The following is an 11,010-nucleotide window of genomic DNA, read 5'->3' on the forward strand; positions in this document are numbered from 1 at the left end:
ATTATTTGAACATATACTGCTGCCAGGTCTATTTTAGAAAAAACATGTTTTTAAATGTATATTTTTGAATTTGATTTGAACTGTATTGAATATTAAGAATATAAACAAATAAATGACAATTCCCCTTTAAAATGACTTTGTATCCGTCTAAACGCCCACATTACTATGCACAAACGTAAACAAACTACAAAACAAACATAGTGTTTGCATTTTCTTGATGGCGACATGTGTAGTAGAGGATGGAAATAACGCCTGCATGCAGTAATCATATCTGACCACACGATGGCGTAAATTGCTAAGATTGATGCTTTGTGGTATTGCATATTTTAGATTAAATATATTAATTATTATTTTTATATATATTTTTCAAATGTCCATATATTTTATATCATAATATAATTGCAGGTTCTGTCTTTAGCAACCAATACAAGTTCAGATATAGTCTATAACAATTGTGCTTATTTAACAGTGTAGAAAATGTATCTTTGTTTTAACCCTTTCACTGGGGGTGAAAAAAAATTATGTGCATCTTCAAATTATTATAACTCTGGCATTCTTTGATCTAGAAGCAAAATCTTGGTCTCTTTTTAAAGAAGACGCTTTAAAGTGTTTCACTGATGTGTATGGAGAATATTAAACTAAAAAAAAAAAAGTTATAGCAGTTTAAGTTAATTTTAAACTATAAAAATAATGCAATAAAGTATATATTTTATATTTAAAACCCATAGAAATGAAAAATTTTTACTCCCAAAATGCTACAAAAATAAAGCCATAAGTCTCAACTAGTTTTGATCCAAATTTTAAAAATGAGGTTTTTGCCACTTTTAGTGGTTTTACCAACAAAGGCCACTAGGTGTCAACGGTTTGCTGTATAATCACAAATGAATAAATTACTGTCACTGCATCATTATTAATAAAAAATTGTTTTGTAATATCAAAACTAAAATTTTAAAGCTTTCAAGATTCTTGTCAAGATTTTTTAAGATTTATAATAGGATATGTATTCCAACGGGGTGAGTGACATTTAACAAAACGGCTGTCACTACAAAATGTCTATCATCCAACGGCTTTGAAATATGAAAACTATTTTCTTACAGCTTTCCAATGATATATAGGTTGTCAAGATTTTTTAAGATTTATAATAGGATATAACAAATATGAATATATAATAATAACGGGGTGAGTGACATTTAACAAACTGACTGTCAATACTACATTCTATCATCAAATGGCCTTGAGATATGAAAACTGCATTCTTAGAGCTTTCCAACAATATATAGGTGGTCAAGATTATTATAGGATATCTAATAGTAAATATGTAAACACACCTTGGGCTCACCTGTTGGCCAGTGACATTTTAGAAACTTACTCGTACTATAACATTATTTTTGCAAAATGGTGATGAAATATGAAAACCTCAATCTGAGAGCTTTCCAACAATATATAGGTTGTCAAGATTAGTGTTGGTTAAGACTAAGAAATTATTGTTTTAAAATGTAATGCCAAAGTTCCACATTCGGGACAGTGACGGTTAAAGGATGGTAAGGACTAACCCTGCAAATAGTGTCACTTTTTATAAAAAAAAGTTAAACAGCAGCTAACGCCTCATTTTGTTAACCTGCAAAATAAGGAATTTAATGAGATGAGAATATTCTAGCAGTGAGGCGTTGTTTTACTTATTTGGTGCAAACCAGCCTTAGGCAAACCCATGTAACCACATGAATATAGACAGCAGATACCTCTGATGAAATGATGAAGATAAATGTGGGTGATTATTTCAGACGAAAAATGAAGCTATAATCTCTTGATTAAAAGATTAAGATATCTCAATGAAGGAGAAAACATATAAATTATAGGGGATCAAAGGTTCAGAAAGGTACTTTTCATTATGCATTCCAACCAGACAGAAAGTTAAAGAGATCTGTGTTTACATATACATGTGCAGTGATGAAAAGCCAATGGCACAGTTATGATGGAAGCACTTTTAATTATAAAAACCAATATACACGATTCTTAATAAGGTATTCAAAGTGCATTTGTATTATGTTGGTCGGTCGCTTAAGGCATTTAACTGTATCTTGCACAGAGTAAGCTGTCACGCTGTAAAAAGTTGGATCAAATTGGTAACGCCTAAATTAAAAAAAAAAATTAAATCTAAATTTTAACTTTAAGTTAAAAATGTTTCAATATTTTACCAATTGAAGTAATTTTTTTTATGTTGATCCAACTTTTACTTTTTACAGTGTACTCTCAAAAAAAAAAAAAAAAAAAGGAACAAAAGCTGTCACAAGAACAGTACCTTTTAAAAAGGTCCTAATATGTGTATGTAGATACAGATATGTTCCATATGCACCTTTATATACACATTAATAAACACTAATATGCACTTTTAAGGTAGACTTGAAAGGGTACCGCCCAATGAAAACATTTGTATTTTTATTGAGACTGTAATCATTCAGATATCAAGTACTTATGGCATTGGGTACCACCACCGTGTAAGCCCAGCAGCAAACAGCAAAACCACAGACCTAACAGTGGCAGTATAATTTATGCATGATGAAAACAGGTCAATCAACAGGCTAGAATCGAAGCTAAGATAAATTGATTCAATTTAAAGTTTCTAGATGAATGAGAAATTCGTACAAATTGTGCACTAAAACACTTCAGTGTTGGAGGGAATATTTCAGGATTTATGTACAGTTAAGCATACTTATTTGTTCAAGGATAACAGTGCACATTATAGGCCTGATATCTACAAGGCCTAATTGTAATATCTTATAAGTGACCAATACATAGTGTTGCAGTCAAGACCACCTTAACCGAAACCAAGTCATGACCAAGACCAAGACTGAGACAAGACCAAGACTTTAAAGGGTCGAGACCGAATCAAGACCAAGACAGGTCAAGACCAAGTCAAGCGTGTGTGTGTGTGTGTGTGTGTGTGTGTATGCCATCAGAGAAGTTGATAAAATAATCAAAGGCATTGCAGATATGTGGGATTTTATTTTTGTCTTTATGCAAATAAAAGTGAACAAACACTAAAGAGCTGAAATCAACTTAACCATTTATTCTGAACGGTCTTTGCATGGCGTGCCATCCACTTAACACAATGCAGGTGTTTTTAGTAATAAAATTAAAACTTATCATTTGGAGAAACTTAAACAATGCTTAAACAATGCCAACATCATATGCCAAACCTGAATAACCTGCATAAAATTAATGAAAAAAAAAAAATTTGTGATGTGCCATCAGTTGTGGTCTTGACCGGTCTTGAAATAAAATTCCGAGTCCTCTTTGTCTGAGACCGAGGCGAGACCGAGTAAAAATGCAGTCGATTCCAAGATGAGACCAAGACCTTTAAAAAGTGGTCTTGAGACCGGTCTCGAGAACTACAACACAATACAGTCTGCAAAAAGCTTAATAGACAAATAATAAACCATTTCAATGGCATATCAAAAGTTTGAAGACTATCGCAGAGTCTGTTTCCAATAGATATTTTTATTTTTTTTATTTTTATCAGATGAGTGTAACACGTGCATTTCATTTTTGGTTACATTTTTGTGATGTCACTTGAGAATAGTTTAATTTTGTCAGATATAATGAGTTGAGAGAACATTATTTTTGTAGACCACATGTGAAAGATTTCTGGCAAATAAAACATTATTTAAATACCTAAATAAACTTAAAATTTATTGATTTGATTGCAGCTCTTTTGGCCGTTTTAATCTTTCATGACTATATTGTAAAAAAATCTTTGCTGCCTTCATTTTTTTTTGTTGAATCAACTCAGATTTACAAGTCATTTCAATTTACTATTATATATCTTGACGATGAGTTGCTACAACTTATAAAATGAAGTTGACTTTTTTCAAAACACATACTCAAAACACAGACTCAACATCACGATGGGTTCCAGTGTTATGTGCTTTACTTCCTGTTTTCTTCAAATCAATCACATCCTAATGACAAAAGCAGGGGCTTTGTTCGGTCAAAGTACTGTCTGGGGGGAGTAGGGAGGGTGGACAATCGTGCTCGGGCACAGTTTGGTTAGGTATGATATGAGTGCGCCCATAGATTAGTTGATTATTTATGACAGAAATACTGTGGCTGATTTTGGCACTGTTTAAATAGTCTTTCTGCTTGTGGCAAATCTGATCTGATTATGATTAATGACACCAATATCTTCCTCCTAAAAATATTTAAAGGGGCCATGTCACAGGAATTTTTTAAGATGTCAAATAAATCTTTGGTGTCCCCAGAGCACATATGTGAAGTTTTAGCTCAAAATACCATATAAATAATTTATTATAGCATGTTAAAATTGCCACTTTGTAGGTGTGTGCAAAAATGTGCCGTTTTGGGTGTGTCCTTTAAAATGCAAATGAGCTGATGAAGATCAAACACTGATCACAATGATGGTGGTTTGTTGAAATTGAAACTCAGTTGTTCTGTGAATTATTTTTTTCTCTGCACTAAATGGCAGTGCTGTGGTTGGATTAAGGGGTGGTATTATTATAATAAGAGCTCCTTATGACATCATAAGGAGAGCCAAATTTCAACAACCTATTTTTTCATGTGCTTGTAGAGAATGGTTTACCAAAACTAAGTTTCTGGGTTGATCTTTTTCAAATTTTCTAGGTTGATACAAGCACTAGGGACCCAATCATAGCACTTAATTATGGAAAAAGTCAGATTTTCATGCCATGGCCCCTTTAAGAAAGTGACCTCAGAAGCACAACATGTAAAGGATTCTTATAGCATGAGGAGGACAATGTGCATATTTGTTTATTCAGGCCAAAAGAAAACAGCACTAGTGCGTTTGGCAGCAGACCATCATTTTCAAGTGATCTTTTGTTTAAAATACATCTGTGCTGTCCTTAAACGACAGCGCCAATAACCCATCCTGATCTCTTACGGGAAAGAGGGCTGTACATGCCAACATTTTTCCCTCTTCCACACCCTCTTCTGGGTTGTGCCAGTTATATGCCACTGTTTGGACAAATGAGATTTTTATGTGCCTTGAGCTTGAACTTTAAAAGGCAGAACAACATGTGGGATAAAGTGTTACAATATAATCTATATATATCGATCCAGTACATGCATGTATATAATCTATCCTTACAACATTGAATAGGCTTATAATGCTTCTGAGGAAGGAATATAGTTTGCCATCACTGTACCATGGTAAATGTTACATTGATACTGTAAAATATATCCATTAATTTGTTTAAGGGAACATCAATGTTTTCTGCATTAGATGATATAAGAAAAAGAAAATTAAAGAACCTAACATAAAAACACAACATAACCTATAAAACACATTCAAAATATATTTTTTAAATTTTTTGTTTTTTAATTCGATGATCTTTCAAAAAATAACCTTTCGGATGTCTGGAACATCACACTCGTGAGAAACAAAAGCATAACTGTCTCAAAAAAGCCCATAAATAACAACTCAAGCTATCACATGGCCACTTTAAGATCCCGCATTCCCATATTGGCGCTCTTGTGTCTCTAAAATCGAAACGAGGCGCCATGGAGGCAACATGTTTAAAACACATGATTTAATGTTGTGCTGACAGAAGAGTTCGAAATATGAACACTGTCAGAACATGATACAACCTGAGACGGCACACGATACTGGGAAGTTTGCTTGGGAAATAAACGCTTCAATTCATCCTTTAAGATCATATGCGGAGTCACTTATGCATCAAAGTAAACATTAAACAAGTTATTCATTATATCACTTTTGATTTCTTGAAACAACCCTATTTCAATATTTCACAGAATCAAACTGTTATTTGGGGAGCCAAAAAATGGTTCATCAATGGTATCACTGAAATAACCCTTTCTAGCATCATCTTAAGAGTGTAAGGTAAAGCTTAAAAATGAAAATCTATAATGCATAAATGAATCCAATCTTTTGAGTTTTTATTACACAGCATTCTAAGGTGTGAGGGCTTGGTTGCTATAGGGTGTTGCTTTGGGGTTGTGGGTTGTTAGGGTGTTCTGGGTGGTTGCTATCGTGGTTGAAAGACCCCATAGTTGTCAAAATCATGGTTATTTTGTTGGTTACCACGGTTTTACTACAGCAACCATGTTTTTTGGTTTTAACTGTAAAACCATGGTTAATTTTTGTAAGGGTTTCAGGCAAGGAAAACATGCCGAAGCATTGTGAATACCAATTGTGTAAATCTAATACCCGGTATCCCAAGATTTAGGATGGAGTGGTGGATTTTTTCCCTTCCCGAAACTTAAAACCCAATTGGAGAAATGTCAGACGTGGATCAAGCAGTGTGGAATTCACAACAAATATCGACATGATTAACAAAAACACATACGCGTTTGCGCCAATGTAAGAGAACACCCTGCTGAAAAAAACAATAAAACCATTACAGAAAATTCTAATGGTTTCCATTAAAATACCAATGAACCATTAGCTTTTACCATTAAACCACTACACTGTAGTGTGTTTTGGGCCATATTCCATTAGAACCAATATATAGAACCAATACAAACCATTAGAGACCAACAAAAACCAATACACTGTAGTGTGTTTTGGGCCATATTCCATTAGAACCAATACAATTCCCAATAAAACCATTAGAATTTTCTGTAATGGTTTTATTGTTTTTTTCAGCAGGGCGCTAATGTTAGCTGGCTAGCTAACTCAGTACATCATTGCTTGCCAATAATGACGGTTCTTTGTTCATAATGCATATATTTAAATGTAAAATAAGATGATTGAAAGCAAGATGGAGGCTGACTGAAAATACTTTAGCATTATTTTAACGGACGGCCTACCCCTGAGTACCCCAATCCGATCGCGTCTCTCCCGTGGTTAGTTCTAAGCGGGAAAATGTTATCATTGCAAAGTGGTCAGGCTGATGTCTTGTGTTTGATTTATAGCCTAAATATTAGATTATTTTCACATATTTCCCTTACCCTGCTGTGCATAAACAAAGCTCCATTTGCGTGTTTTCCATTTGAATGGTCAGCGTATGAGGCGACTGCTGCTTGCGAAGAGACCTAACGTTATAAACTTTAGCTTTAATTTTGATATAAATTATTCTCTAATCGGTTGCATATTATGTTGTGGATATATCCCTCAAATTCATACTGCAGTATCTTTTTTCTTGCTCTCTCAGATATTTCACCTGTTCACCAAAAATGGCAAATTATCTCCTTGAGAACGCCTGACACCGGTGCGTACATATTGTAATAGACTTGTCAGGTGCAAATCCTTGACCGGCATAGCAACAGTAAGGAGAGAGGGGCTTAGCGAAGGATCAATTTCTGACCAAAGGCATAGTATGTTGTTGGATAAATTGAGACAGAGCCTTAGGCAGTAAATAGTCTTCAAACATCTAAAATGATGCGTGTCTATTCACTTGCACGTCTAAGATTTTGGTTATTGTTTTAAAACAAAATTAGAAAATACAGTGCAGCACTTGCTTGATGTTAAAAGGTTGGTTATTAAATGAGATAAAGTTCAGGACCTGATTCATGGTTAAAGAGTTATTAAGAGCTACAAGACTCGAAAACGATCTTCCTCGTGCTGACTGACACATCTGAAGCATGCACAAAGGTGTGTGACTTCGATATATGCACACATAGACAGAATTACAGTTTTAAAAATATCTGTTTTGACAAGAATTCATGCAGATATAATCTGTTATGTCTTAAATAAATGTTTGATTAACTGTTGGGGAAAAATATCTGATGTATAACATTATATTAGATCCTTGCATTACAGTAGATCTTAAAGCTGTTTGTCTCAATGTCAATCAAACAATAATAAAGAAAAAAAATTAAACATATATTAATATTGTTTTTGACTTTGTGTGTGCCAAATCTATTCGTTTTACCAGTGATGTTATGGTATGGATGCGGTGATTTTGTTTATGAACCTTAAAAAAATCTTAAATCTCAGTGAAAACTTAAACTTTTTTATTTAACTTTCAGACTCTTTTACTAATAATAAACATACATTTGCATAAATCATCCATATTTGTCCACACCAACGTATAAAAAAACTGAGTATTTAAAACTTGAAAAGTGTTAACTTAAAGTAAATATAAAACAGATAAAAATGTGCAATTAAGGGATTAATCACGAGTTTACTTTTCATGCGATTAATCTAGATTAAATATTTTAATCGATTGACAGCCGTAATATTTACCATAGAGACAGCGCATTTATGCAAATTTGAAAACCACGCCCACCGTGGGGGAAAACAATCCAACCGTCTCCATTGACTTTGTATTGCGAGAGGCCGCCTCCTTGTCATTTCTGACTTATAACAAAAAACAGAATAATGCCTAAAAGCTGCTGTGTGACAGGATGTGTAACTAACAAGCCAAAAAACCCAGAAATACGTTTTTATTAGGTGTCGAGCCGTAAAACACAGCCTTTAAGGAGAAATAGTGGATTGCTGACTGCGTTTTCCCCTAGTGGGCGCTGTTCTACTAATAGTAGTATGAAAAGTTGCCTGTTTCCACTTTTGTTTTTTGGGGTCGACAGCTTATAAAAACGTATTTCTGTTTTTTTTTTGGGTTTGTTAGCTGTACATCTTGTCACACAGCAGCTTTTAGGCATTATTCTGTTTTTTGTTATAAGCCAGAAATGACAAGGAGGCAGCCTCTCGCAATACAAAGTCAATGCAACCTTTTTTTTAACAGATTTACCTTAAAGTGACTATAAATGCAAACACATTACGCAGATAAGTTCAGTACTTTAGAAATCTGAAATTCAGCATTAGTAAAATGAACACCTGCTATGCATTTTTGTGCATGAACTTCATTTAAAGATCTACTGCTCAAGTTACAGCTTGCGCAGTGTGAAGTCAAATCCAACAAAACTAGATAAAACAATTATGAATAAACTGACAATCTAAAAGTAAGTTATCACTGAATATGTGTCACACTGAAATGCTCCTAAAGTGGGAAACATGATATTTAAACATCTTAAGATGAAAGCACAAGTGTGTCTTCAGATGCTGAAATCCGATGCATTGCTCAGTGCTCATGTCACTGCGTTCTGTGGAATTGCAAAATGCTTGAAGTCTCATTCGACAGAAGTCAAGTTGAAACAGACCGATTTGTTCGGATTAAGTTGCTTAAAAAACACGCTGCAAGGCCAGAATTTGCCTCACAGTGGCTTGTGTTTGACATCAACGCCTGGCAAGAACTCAAAGATAAACACACAACTTGACCGAGAATTGGTGCCTTGAGGTGCCATTATGTAAGACAAGGAAATGTAGCCTTAAATTGAAGATTGCTGGTCAGCTTCATATAAAGTGATACAAAGAAACACTTTATTAAAAACGTGTAATAAATATATCAGATTAGTGCATGTGTAAAAACCATAGACTGTAAAAAATATGGACGTAGTGTATGTGACGTCACCCATAAGTTTGTGAAGAGCTTTTTTGAAGCTTAAAATAGTCGTCGCCATCTTGGCCGCGAGTCACCACGCATCACTCATGAATAACCGAATAATGGGTAAAGAGGCGGGACTTGGGTGAAGCTGAGGTGTCTGAAACCACGCCCGCCTAGCTCGATTCTAGTGATAGCAGTGGCTGTTCACCCATCACTCAAGTGGCCACGCCCTTAAATATGCAAAACTTTAAGGCTTAATATAATTTAAACGCATGAGTTACAAAAAAATTCACGCCCCTTACAGGCTGTAAACATATTATTTTCTGCTGTAAAGTTGGGCATTACTTGTTAACTACAAACTAGTTTTAACAAACATGCCTTACTAAAAACATTACTTGCGTGCATATGTAGGCAAAACAAAGGGCACTGATGTATTTTAAGATATGTCAGTGCAAGTTGTTTTCAGTTTGGACATTTATTTTAGTCTAGGATCCCTCATTTCTAGACTTTTTATTGTATATATGCGGTAACTCACTGGCTACGTGATGCCAGTGAGTTACTGTAACTGCCCCATTACAGTACCATAACTGTACATGTTTTTTACAATATGATGCCTTTACCGCAGTTCCATTTTACAGTATAATACCCTTACTGTGTTACCTAGTTTAAAAAAAAATATTGCATTGAAGGGGAATCAAACCCGGGTCACACATGTCATTATAACACTATTTTATTCAACTACAGTAGCACTACTGCTGTTGTTTTACAGCAGTCTACCGTAAATTCAAAACATACAGTAAATTAAATGTTAATACCCATAATGCAATGCATATAACAGTAATGAACTGGAAAAAAATTATGGTATTTTACTGGGCATTTTGTGGTAAGTAACTGTAGAAATTACAGCTTATTAAGTCTAACAGTGCTGTTCGGGAAACTGCCCCAAAATGTGTGTTTCCTGGGATTTGAACCCACAACTTTTTGGATTTGAAAAGCTTTGTGTCCCTGATTGGCCAGCTAATCTGTACATTGTGTTTGGTCTGAATACCTCTGATGTCAGCCAGAAATGTGACGCTCCTTACCATGTTTGAAAAATTCGCCCACAATGCAATGCTGACAGGAATTAATTTACAAGCTGTGAAGCGAGAGCAATTATGATAATGTCGGTCTTCTCTACGTCAACAGACCCGGAGGTAAATTGTTGCCTACAATCTGTGTGTTGTAGTCCAAGAAAAGAGATTTACGTTGGAGATGAAACCTCGCGGCGTCGTTTACTTTGGGGTATGTACATTTTGCATATAATTAACATGTACTAATACACACTTACACACCAAAGCTTAAAAACGTGAATCGGACAATTCACGTTAAATGAAGTAAAGTTGCATTTTTAAGGTGTTACCAATTGAAGTTGCTTTTTAAGTTGAACCAACTTTTCACTTTTTACAGTGTAAAATCAATTTCCTCCATGTTGTGTCACAATAATTAAGGAGAGAAAGTTAAATGAAACTTTGTACCGCATTGCTTGCTTTTATATAACTTTCTAGAGAAAGCTGACCTCATCAATTGCTTTCATTTTTTACCTGTCAGATGGGTGTGGCTTTACCTGTCTCAGGTGTCAGGGTTGGGCTCA

This window comes from Misgurnus anguillicaudatus, chromosome 2, assembly GCF_027580225.2.
Source record: "Misgurnus anguillicaudatus chromosome 2, ASM2758022v2, whole genome shotgun sequence".
Classification (NCBI taxonomy): Eukaryota; Metazoa; Chordata; class Actinopteri; order Cypriniformes; family Cobitidae; genus Misgurnus; species Misgurnus anguillicaudatus.